Genomic DNA, 12939 nt, shown 5'->3' on the forward strand with positions numbered 1-12939 from the left:
GGTTACATCCCAATAAACTAATTGTAAATTGAAAACATCATAAGTTGAAAATATGTTTAATATACCTAACATACCAAACATTATAGCTTAACCTAGCCTACTTTAAATGTGCTCAGAAAACTGTCAGCACAGTATTCAATAAACTGCATGAAACTGTCAAAGTCAAATAAAATAGACTAATTTTAAAATGTTTTATTTGGGACACAAGAATTGCAATTCAGGCCATAAACACAGGCATTGTGGTTTTGGGTATGTCTGAAGAACGAAGGGAAGGTTGGAGGTTTTAAAAAAGGAGAAACGTTATGTATTACTTTGAAAGAAAATTCATAGGCACTAATAAAGTTTTGAGGAGCTGACAGGTTCTGATTGGTGAGTGATAGCAGTGGGTAAAAGGAGTCTAGAGTCAAGTAGGTTGTTTCCGTATCTGTTACATAAAACTGATTTCAGGTTGCAGCAGGCCGTTTCAGCAGCTGGGCGGTGCTCCAGCAGTCAGACCCTGCTCCACCAGTCCTCTCCATTTTCACAAATGGATGTGACAGTGACCTAGAAGGTGAGAAGTAAACCATCTAGGCTTTAGCATTTGCAAGTGTGAGGTTAGACACCACCTGTTCATGCAGATTCAGCAAAACATTAGCAGCTCAACCACCAGGTCTCTTGGGAAGTTGAGTTCAGACATAGACCTTTCCACCTGGGGGACAGGGAACCAACTGTTCATAGGCAGGCAACACAGAAAGTGTTCTCAGGTCATTTATTGGACAATCCTGCTTATTCTCCACAGTCCACTCCTTCACTTACAGAAAGTTCTGCATGTTTTTTTTTCTTCCATCAGAAGAAATAACCTATTCATATCTGAAATAGGAAGAGAGATATGCTCATTTGCCTTCCTACCTCCCACCCACTTTCTGGGTTGGATATGGTCATGTCAAATTAATTGGCATCTGTTCTCCTCCACAAGGATGAGCCACACCATTGGTCAGCCACACTCTGCCTAGTTGAAGACGTGACAGTGAATGTGTCTAGATAAAAAAAAAAAAGAGAATGCATTTAAAGGCAAGACCTTGAGGAGCACCTATGTTTAGAAGGCCATGGAACAAGAATAAGCTGATGAAAAAAAAATAGAGAAAGAGTGGAAGGTATTAGAGTCAGCATGTAAAAAGCTGTAGGGTGGGTGGGGTGATCAACAGTGTCATATGCTGTAGAGAGGAGAAAACTATAAAGACTGAGAAAAGGCCAGATTGGATTTGCTGCTTTTAGGCCTCTAATAAATTTGGAAAGAAAAGTTTTAGTTGACTGGTGGGAATAAAGTCTCCTTGCAGAAAATCATGTAGTAGGCTACAGCAGTGTCAAGATTTTAAGAAATTTGAAGGTAAAGCAGTCACGTTAAGTGTATTTTATAAATTTGTTCGTATCTTTTCTTCACCTACCCCCAGCAATCCCATCACAGGTATTCATCGTCTTTCTTTTTTTTTTTTGAGACGGAGTCTCACTCTGTCACCCAGGCTGGAATGCAATGGCGCAATCTTGGCTCACTGCAACCTCCGCCTCCTGGGTTCAAGCGATTCTCCTGCCTCAGCCTCCCAAGGAGCTGGGACTACAGGCACAGGCAACCATGCCCGACTGATCTTTTATATTTTCAGTAGAAACAGGGTTTCACCATATTGGTCAGGGTGGTCTCCAACTCCTGACCTCAAGTGATCCAGCCACCTCGACCTCCCAAAGTGCTGAGATTACAGGCGTGAGCCACTGTGCCTGGCCAGTATTCATCATCTCTTACCTGGTTTATTAATAGTCCCATTTCTAGTGTCACTCTCTGACTCCCACCCCATATTAATAAGGGTGGCTATGTTGATAGAAAAAATAAACCTCCAAAATTCAGCATCTTAAAGAACAATAAATTAATTTCTCATCTCATTCCAGAGTAAGTTTCTAGGTCAGCAGGTGGCTTTTTTCCATGTAGTGATTCACAGATGCAAACTCCTTCCATCCTGGGCCTTTGCCATTTGCAAGGACATTCGTCTCATTTGCATGATTGAGGGAGGGTCACCATGGCCAGAATTCAGTTGGTGGAAAAGGAAAGCAGGAAAAGGGTCAGCCTGGTCTTAAGGTGCTGGTGTGGAAGTGGTGTACATCACTTCCATCACTTCCATCTCACATTCCGTTGGCTAGAACATGCTCACATGGCCACACCTAACTTAAGAGGATGCTGGGAAATGTCAGTTAGCTATATGCTCAGGAAGGAAAGGAGGCTGGATTTTGATAGACAGCTCTCAGTATCTGCCATACTCTCTGGGCCTTGTTCATCCTCCACGCTGCTGACAGGCTAGCTACCTGATTCCCCAATCTGACCATGTCATTTCCCTGTTAAAAAAGAACAAAATTCAGTGGTTTCTATAACTGAATAACTAACAGTTTTCTTGAGCATCTACTGTGTGCTGAACACTGTAGATACAATGGAAACAGAAAGAAAGATTTTGCATTTATCCTCTTGAAGCTTATAGAGGAGCTAGAATTCTGGGAATCATATGTAATTCCTCATTGTCTCTCACCCCTATACCCATGTCATCATAAAGACCTGTGAATTTTCCTTTCATTCAAAGTACTACTCTGCACTGGGCATGGTGGCTCACACCTGTAATCCCAGCAATTTGGGAGGCAGAGGCAGGTGGATCACCTGAGGTCAGGAGTTTGAGACCAGCCTGGCCAACATGGTGAAACCCCATCTCTACTAAAAATTAAAAATTAGCTGTGTGTGGTGGCACCCACCTGTAATCCCAGCTACTTGGGAGGCTGAGGTAGCAGAATCACTTGAACCCAGGAGGCAGAGGCTGCTGTGAACCGAGATCACGCCACTGCTCTCCAGCCAGGAAACAGTGACACTTTACCTCAAAAAACAAAAACAAAAACAAAAACAAAAAGTACTTCTCTGTACCCCTTCTCCCTGTTTCCCCCAAGTGTGGCCGCTCTAGATATTTCTGTTTTCTTTTTTCATTTTTTTTCTTTTCAAAACGTCTTTAATAAGTAAATAAAGGGGTGATGTAAAATGTTGCAGTTTGCTTGGTAAATCTTAATTGCGAAATTTCTTCTTCTTTCGGAACTTTTTTCCTGCTGCATTTGCTGCTTTTTCAGCCATGATCTCTGAGTACTTCCTGCGGTTGTATCTTCTGAACTCAGAATCATCCAGCAGTTCTTCCGTAATAGTTCTTTTCCTCTGCTTCTTGGAAATTTGTGAATGGTAGAAATCAGCTGGATTGTCAACAATGGTTCCAATTTGGAAGTACTTGGGGAAGCCATCTCTATCATTTTTCTTGTAAAACCTTTTCGGGTCCATGCTGGCTCTCATCTTCAGTGCTTTGAGATCATTTTTCAGTTCATTTGTCATTTCTGGAGCTTTCATACCAAACCAGCCATCCCCTGCTGTTTTTTTGTCCTTCTTTTCTACGTTTTTTCTGAAGTTGATACTTTGATTCACTATATGATGGAACACAGTAGTGTTTTTCAAAATCAGGTGTAATGACGGCTTTCTGCAGAAGCTCATTTTTCTTTTTCTCCTTGATCTGTGTTAGGGTTTTCTTGTTAGACTGTAGTTTATCTGCATTGAAATGAATATACAAACCACCCAACTGCTTGATACTCAGACCAGGGTCTATGCTGCCGCTTGTCAACTTCAGAAGTTTAGCCTTTGTGCTATTTAGTAAGTCTTCTTCATCACTAAACTCATCTTCATTTTCGTCGTGGTCTGATGAATCTTCTTCACTTTTTTCATCCTCTTCCTTTTTTTCTTCCTCAATGGCAACCTCACTCACCTTGTCTTCCTCTTCCAAGTAAAAAGTTTTACATTTAAAATCCTAAATGGCATAGCTTTTACATAACCAGATGTTTAGAAGATGTTATCAGGCCGGGCGCGGTGGCTCAAGCCTGTAATCCCAGCACTTTGGGAGGCCGAGACGGGCGGATCACGAGGTCAGGAGATCGAGACCATCCTGGCTAACACAATGAAACCCCGTCTCTACTAAAAATACAAAAAAAAATTAGCCGGGCGAGGTGGCGGGCGCCTGTAGTTCCAGCTACTCGGGAGGCTGAGGCAGGAGAATGGCGTAAACCCGGGAGGCGGAGCTTGCAGTGAGCCGAGATAGCGCCACTGCACTCCAGCCTGGGCGACAGAGCGAGACTCCGTCTCAAAAAAAAAAAAAAAAAAAAAAGAAGATGTTATCAAATAACCCATGAATGTGCAGTGTGTGTGTGGGGAAATGGAGCATTTAATTTTAACTAGTTTGTTGGTATTATCTATTTTTATATTTATTCTCATTTGGTTCCTGCTTGAAGCTGTGTGTGAAACCTTTTCTGTAAATGAAGTGGCTAAGTTCATTATCTGTGCTTGGTGGTCCATGAGATTTCCCTCTTTATCCTCAAAACAAACTTCCTGTAGCTTCAGTTGCTTGAATGGCTTTCTACTCCTAGTCACCTATCTATCCTTCAGTAAAACATTACTTTTATTTTTGAAAAGCATATTTAACATCTAATGTGGGCATCGTATAGTATTACATATTTGGGGGTGCCCATAGCATCCTTCATGGAAAATGCTTTGGCAGTGGCTGGTGCCTAGTTTGGAAAAGAGCAAGATACCTGTATTATTTTCCTATTGCTGGTGTAACAAGATACCACAAACATAGTGGCTTAAAGCAATACTCATTTATTCTCTCACAGTTGTGTAGGTCACAAATCTGAAATTATGTTAAAAAGTTTGCTTAAGTACATAATAATAATAAACTCCAATTAACATTATTTGTTCTAGTTATGAGATTGATTTGCAAACTCAGTCTGCAGTAAGGACAAGATAGCACTGTAAGTGAAAAGACCCCAAACGAAGCAACATCACTTACTAGTTGTGTGGTCTTGGTTAAGATACTGAAACTCTCTTAGCCATGTATCATATATTGCTGTGTAATAATAATGCCTAAATCATAGAATCATTATAAGAATATATGAAAGTGCATGTAGCAAAGTATATGTAAAAATTGTTGGCATAAACTAAATGATCAATAAACACCAAATAAGTAAATTTAACCGTAAATGAGATGGGCCGGGCATGGTGGCTCATGCCTGTAATCTCAGCACTTTGGGAGGCCGAGGTGGGTGGATCACCTGAGGTCAGGAGTTTGAGACCAGCCTGGCCAGCACAGCGAAACCCTGTCTCTATTATAAATACAAAAAATTAGCCAGGTGTGGTGATGCATGCCTGTAGTCCCAGCTACTTGGGAGGCTGAGGCAGGAGAATCGCTTGACCCCAGGAGGCATGGGTAGCAGTGAGCCGAGATTGTGCCACTGCACTCCAGCCCGGGTGACAGTGTGAGATTCCATCTCAAAAAAAAAGAAGAAAAAAAAATTAGTTTTGCACATTCTTTAAATTCATATAAATGGAAACATACAGTATGTATTCTTTAGTATCTCACTTCTTTTGATCAAAATCATGTCTGTGATATTTTTCCACATTGTGTGTTTCAGTTGTTCATTCTTTTATATTGCTGAGTAGTATTCCATTGTGTGAACATACCACAATTTGTTGATTAGTTTTCCTGTTGATGAACATTTGGGTTGTTTCTGGTTATAAACAAAGATGCTATGAATACTTCTGAACAGAACTTGTAAATTTAATTTTTTATTTATCTTGGGTAAATGCCTAGAAGTGGATTGCTGGATCCAGTTGATTAGAAACTGAAGAACAGCTGTCAAAAGTGTACATACCATTTTATAGTCCTAACTATAAAATGTAAGCAAAATATAAGATTATCAGAGTTCCTGTTACTCTTCCTCCTTGCTACCATTTGGTGTTACATTACATGACAGAGGCTGTGCCTAATAATTCTCTCTCTTTTTCTCTCCCCTGTCATCCTCACCAGGACCCAATAAAATAGGCATTAGTATCACCCAAATTTTATAAATGAGAAAACGAAAGTACAGAAATATGAAATAATTTGCCCAAGATCACACAACTTTCAAACTGTGATTCAGGGAATTTTATCTGGTAGCCTTCCATTAGTACTGCTTTTGTTACAGGAAAGCGGTACCAATCCAGACCTCACCAGAGGGTACTTGGATTTCACGCAAGAAAGAATTCAGGGTGAGTCCATACAGTAAAGTGAAAGCAAGTTTATTAAGAAAGTAAAGAAATAAAAGAATGGCTACTCCATAAATAGAGCAGCCCCGAGAGCTGCTGATCGCCCATTTTAACAGTTTTTTTCTTGATGCTATGCTAAACTAGGGGTCGATTATTCATGCCTCCCCTTTTTAGACCATATAGGGTAACTTCCTGACATTGCCATGGCATTTGTAAACTGTCACAGTGCTGGTGGGAGTGTAGCAGTGAGGATGACCAGAGGCCAGTCTTGTCGCCATCTTGGTTTTGGTGGGTTTGGGCTGACTTCTTTACTGCAACGGTTTTATCAGCAAGGTCTTTATGACCTGTATTTTGTGCTGACCTCCTATCTCATCCTGTGACTTAGAATGCCTTAACCATCTGGGAATGGAGCCCAGTAGGTTTCAATCTCATTTTACCCAGCTCCTAATTAAGGTGGAGTTGCTCTGGTTCAAAAGCCTCTGAGACACTTTCATTCATTACATACTACCTCTTCAGGTAAAGCTTTTACTTATAGAGAGTATATATTTTAACTATATTATTTATCTATTTTATATAATCTAGTTACTTCACGCTACTGTATAAATGAAAATAATTGCCCTAAATAGATAATTTTATTAATTTGGCACTTGTGCCCTTTGCTCTTCCTAAATTTCCTGGTTATTTTTCAGAGCTTTGGATGCTTAGGTGTGTATTTCCATCCTGAGTCATGGATGATTCCAAAGGAGAAAGGATAACTGAAGAACAGCTGTTGCATAGAGTAGGATAACAGTACTCTTATGTCTTCTCTAAACTTTAAACATCTGGTTTACTGCTTGCCTTAGTCCATTTTCTGTTGCTTATAACAAAATACCTGAAAGTGGGTAATCTATAAGAAATGAAGTGTATTTCTTACAGGTCTGGAGGCTGGGAAGTCCAAGCAGGAAGGGAAACATCTGGTGAAAGCCTTCTTACTGGTGGAGACTCTCTGAAGAGTCCTGAGGTAAGGCAAGGTATTATATGGGGAGGGGGCTGAGTGTGTTAACATGCTAGCCCAGGTCTCTCTTCTTCTTCCTATAAAGCCTGTTAATCTATTAACCCATTAATCTGTAACCACCTCATAGGTTCATTTTGCCCACTGCCCGGAAAGAGCTGATTTATCAAGCCAGGGGAATTGCAACAGAGAAAAAGTTTAATTGACACAGAGCTGGTTGAATGGGGACCAGAGTTTATTATCACTCCAATCAGTCTCCCCAAAAATTCAGAAGCTAGGGTTTTTCAAGGATAGTTTGGTGGGCCAGGGAATTTTTGAAATTCCCTGTTTGAAATTTTTTTTCTGGCTTTAGATCACAACTGATATAAATGTGCATGTACTTGTGAGTGTGTGAATGTGTGTATAAGTATTTCTGTTTATGTGTATATATATGGTAAATATATACTAAATTGTATATTTACTATATACTTATAGTAAAATATATATTACACTATATAGTATAAATATATTTATATATGAAATATATATGTACTATTTATACTATATATAGCATAATATATTTATATACCATATATTTAGCGCATTATATATAATATATAATATATGATATTATATAATATTAATATATTATTATATTATATATAAATTATACATATTAATTTATATATATTATATTAATAATAACAATACATAATATTAATATGTAACATCTGTTAATATTATATATTATATATAATGTACTAATATATGGTATATAAATATGTTATGCTATATATGTATATAATATACATATTACATATTATATATTATATATAGCATATGTTATATATTTTTAAGTTTAGTAAATATAGGCTGGGCACGGTGGCTCACACCTGTAATCCCAGCACTTTGGGAAGCTGGGGTGGGCAGATCACATGAGTTCGGGAGTTTCAGACCAGCTTGACCGACATGGAGAAATCCCGCCTCTACTAAAAATACAAAATTAGCCAGGTGTGGTGGCATATGCCTGTAATCCCAGCTACTCGGGAGGCTGAGGCAGGAGAATAGATTGAACGCAAGAGGCAGAGGTTGTGGTGAGCGAAGATCATGCCACTGCACTCCAGCCTAGGCAACAAGAGCAAAAAACTCCATCTCAAAAAAAAAAAAAAAACTTCAGTAAATATATATATTTATATGTAGTACATAGTGTATATATACTATATATTTGCTATATATATTTAGTGCATATATATACTAAATACATAGTAAATATATGTATACTATATATAGTATATAAATATATAATACATAGTTATATATTTTTTAAGTTTAGTAAATATATACAATATAGTGTATATATAGTAAATATAATACATATAGTATATATATTATATATTTACTAAACTTAAAAATATATTTTGCTAGAAATTTTTATTTGTCCTTTCCTACATACAGTGATGACAAATGAGAGCATTTGGGCTTTCTGTTCTCTGAGGTCCACACTAAAAATAGAATCAAAATATAAAATTTAGCTTTGGTGATAGTAAAATAAAAAAGCTATTAAGGTTCATAAATTAGAAATATGATCTTTTTATATAAAACCTTGGCAGTTCTGAGAAAATCTTCTATCTCACAACATAATCGATATTTTGTCTGAGTATTCAAAAGGAAATGTTTTTATTCCTAATTCTGGTTTTCTACAATTGGATAATTAATGGAGATGATCACATTGTGAGGTTGAATTTACATGTGTGTAAGCGGTGGTGGTGATGGAGGGACCAATTACAAATTGTAAATAAGGGAAATAAGGTTCCTTTTTTTTTTAAAGTACAAAAACAACATATACTGGTTTCAAGTAGGGATATGACAGTTAAAAAGAAAGGACTGTAAAGCTGAAGACAGGATTTTAAGACTTTAGGATTTTAAGACTGAAGGTAAATTGAATTTATTCATTGATGTATTTGTTTGTTCATTATTTTTTAGAGACAGAGTCTGAGTCTTTCACTTAGGCTGGAGTGCAGTGGTACAGTCATAGCTCACTGTAGCCTCAAACTCCTGGGCTCAAGTGATACTCCTGCCTCCACCTCCCAAGGAGCTAGGACTACAGGCGTATACCACTATGCTCAGCTAATTTTTTTTTTTTTTTGCAAAGATGGGGTCTTGCTATGCTGCCCAAGCTGGTCTTGAATTCCTGGCAACCTCCACCTCCCGGGTTCTAGTGATTGTCCCGCCTTAACCTCCCAAGTAGCTGGGACTATAGGTGTGCACCATCATGCCCAGCTAATTTTTTTGTGTTTTTAGTAGAGACAGGGTTTCACCATGTTGGTCAGGCTGGTTTTGAACTCCTGCCCTCAGGTGATCCGCCTGCCTCGACCTCCCCAAGTGCTGGGATTACAAGCTTGAGCCACCGTGCCTGGCCCTCAGCTAATTTTTGAAATTTTTTTTTTTTTTTTTTGGTAGAGGTGAGATTTCACCATGTTGCCCAGGAAGGTCTCAGATTCCTGGGCTCAATGATCCACCCACTCAGCCTCACAAAGTGCTGAGATAACAGGCATGAGATACGGTGCCTGGCTGAATTATTTAAATTCCCTCTAGATTCTGGATATTAGATCTTTGTCAAATGCATAGCTTGGTAATATTTTCTCCTATTCTATAGATTGTCTGTTTACTCTGTTGATAGTTTCTTTTGTTGTGCTCTTTAATTAGGTCCACTTGTCAATTTTTATTTTTGTTATGCTGAATTATCTTAAAGATCTTTAGACATTATTATACACACATTGGGAAATGTCGGAGGAACAGATAACATCAGTTACCCTAATTTGGGTCCTAAAGCAATGTGGTAGATGGTGTGAAATTATAGGAGGGTGGAGGAGAAATATCTACATCATAAAACAATCTTTCCAAAATCTGGTCTATGAGCTAATTGCATCAGAACCACCTGAAGTTGTTGTTAAAAATGAATATTTGGGGGACTTCATTCAAACCTGCTGAACCAGAGTTTGCTTTTTTTTTTTTTTCTGAAGATAAGGTCTTGCTCCATTGCCCAGGCTGGAGTTCAATGGTGCTATCATGGCTCACTGCTGCCTTGACATTCCGGACTCAAGCAATCCTCCTGCCTCAGCCTCTCTTTTTTTTTTTTTTTTTTTTTTTTGAGACGGAGTCTCGCTCTGTCACCCGGGCTGGAGTGCAGTGGCCGGATCTCAGCTCACTACAAGCTCCGCCTCCCAGGTTTACGCCATTCTCCTGCCTCAGCCTCCCGAATAGCTGGGACTACAGGCGCCCGCCAACTCACCCGGCTAGTTTTTTGTATTTTTTAGTAGAGACGGGGTTTCACTGTGTTAGCCAGGATGGTCTCGATCTCCTGACCTCGTGATCCACCCGTCTCGGCCTCCCAAAGTGCTGGGATTACAGGCTTGAGCCACCGCGCCCGGCCGCATGCCTCAGCCTCTCAAAGTGCTAAGATTATAAGTGTGAGCCACCATGTCCATCCAAGTTTACATTTTTAACATAACTCCAGGTGATTATTATGTACACCAAAAGGTGAGAGTCATTAGCACTGAGAACACTGTATATATGCTTTCATTTATCTTGGGTAAATACCTAGAAGTATAATTGCTAGGTCACTTGGTAGCAATGCATTTAATTATAGGAAATTGCCTGCTTTTAAAAATAATCATAATGATATATATTTTTACTGCTACCACTGATGTAGGTTCTTCTCCTCCTTGTTAGCAAATGTTAACATTTTACCACGCTTGCTTTTGTTATTATTTTTCTCTGTCTCTCTAGATATTCCCCCACAAACTTACTTTTTGAGTAAGTTACATGCATGAAACTCCTTTACCTCTAAATATTTTGGTGTATATTTATTAAAAACAGACTTTTATATAACCACAGTACAATTATTAAAATCAGAAAATTAACATTAAAATACTATCATCTAACCTATAGACTGTATTCAGAACTCACCAATTTTACCCGTAAAGTTCTTTGTAGCAAAATAAAATCTGTGGGGAGGGGGCAGAGGGGGGGGATTGCATTGGGAGTTATACCTGATGTAAATGACGAGTTGATGGGTGCTGACGAGTTGATGGGTGCAGTACACCAACATGGCACAAGTATACATATGTAACAAACCTGCACGTTATGCACATGTACCCTAGAACTTAAAGTATAATAATAATAAAAAAATAAAAAATAAAAAATAAAATCTGGAACGTATTATATTCACTTATAATGGCTCTTTGGATTCTTAACAAAGTGATTTGCCTTAGTTTTCATTTTTTATTTGGGCAAATTATTTTTGTGGTGCTAATCTCCTTACCACCTCTTTTTAGGCATATTATCCCCATTTTAGTCTTAATTAATTAATTGTTATTACTATTTTTTGAGACAGAGTTTTGCTCTTGTTGCCCAGGCTGGAGTGCAATGGTGCGATCTTGGCTCACTGCAACCTCTGCCTCCCGGGTTCAAGCGATTCTCCTGCCTCAGCCTCCCGAGTAGCTGGGATTACTGGCGCCCACCACCACGCCTGGCTAATTTTTGTATTTTTAGTAGAGATGGGGTTTCACCATGTTGGCCAGGCTGGTCTCGAACTCCTGACCTCAGGTAATCAACCTGCCTCAGCCTCCCAAGGTGCTAGATTACAGGCATGAGCCACGGCACCTAACCAATTAATTTTACAAGGTAATACATTCATATGGTTCAAACTTTTAAAGGTACAAAGTATTCATAAGGGAAAATCTCCTTTCTACCCCTTTCTCCCAGCCACCTAATCCCCCTTCCTGAAAGCAATGTTTCAAGGCTCATGTGTATCCATTCAGAGATATTTTATGCACATAGAAGCAAAAATGTAAAACATTACTTTCCATCCCCACCACCCCAAGACAAATGATTAAATTTCCTTATGGAAGGTAGTAAGATCCTCATAATAAGGGAAAGAGTCCCATAATGCTCTTGCCTTCTAGGCATATCTTAGTCCATTCCCACTGCTATAACAAAATACTTTAGATAACTTATAAACAACAGAAATTTATTACTCACAGTTCTGGAGGTTGGGCAGTCCAGGATCAAGATGCCAGCAGATTCAGTGTCTGATGAGAGCTCTATCTGCTTTATAGATGGTAACTTCTATGTGTCCTCACATGGTAGGAGGAGAAAATGGCTCCCTCTAACTTCTTTCATAAGAGCACTAGTCTTGTTGATGAGACTCCAACCTTATGACCTAATCACCTCCCAAAGGCCCCATCTCTTAATACAATTGCATTGGAGATTAGGTTTCAATTACAGGAATTTTGGGGGGACACAAATATTCAGACAATAGCAATGCGTTTTCTGAATCTATTGACACCCACACCAATTGTAAAAAAATCTAAGCAAATCTAATCTCCATCATTTGAGCTAATTTTATGACCCCCAAATCTACTTTCCAGATAGTTGGTTTCAGGATTGACTTCTACTTGTAGGCTAACTACTCTTCACTGTTGACTCCCATTCCATTACTCTAGGAATTATTCTACTAAAAAATATCTGGTGATCCTCAGAGTAGGAATTTGTAACCAATTCCCTAATTGACTGTATATGTGTGTGTGTGTGTGTGTGTATATATATATTTTCTCAGAAATCTGTTCACTATTTCTTGATAAACACCTGAAGGAGAGGAGTTAGTTGTCTTTTAAAGCAATTAGGTAACCTGGCAATGAGTAGAAAAGGGATTACCATAAACCAGTTTCCTGCTTCACATAAAATTGACCTTGTCCTGCACTTTGAGAGGTGGAGGTGGGAGGAACGCTTGAGGCCAGGAGGTTGAGGCTGCAGTGAGCCATGATCATGCCACTGCATTTCACTCTGGGTG

The 12939-nt window shown here is 38.9% G+C and overlaps 1 protein-coding gene and 1 pseudogene across 2 annotated transcripts in view; both read right to left on the reverse strand.

Moving 5' to 3' along the window:
- The window catches only part of MSANTD3 (Myb/SANT DNA binding domain containing 3), a 110301-nt gene that overhangs the window by 63076 nt on the left and 34286 nt on the right, over positions 1–12939 (reverse strand). The gene's annotated exons all lie outside the window — the stretch shown is intronic.
- On the reverse strand, positions 2999–5587 carry LOC102124648 (deoxynucleotidyltransferase terminal-interacting protein 2 pseudogene; annotated as a pseudogene).

Source organism: Macaca fascicularis, chromosome 15 (assembly GCF_037993035.2).
Source record: "Macaca fascicularis isolate 582-1 chromosome 15, T2T-MFA8v1.1".
NCBI lineage: Eukaryota > Metazoa > Chordata > Mammalia > Primates > Cercopithecidae > Macaca > Macaca fascicularis.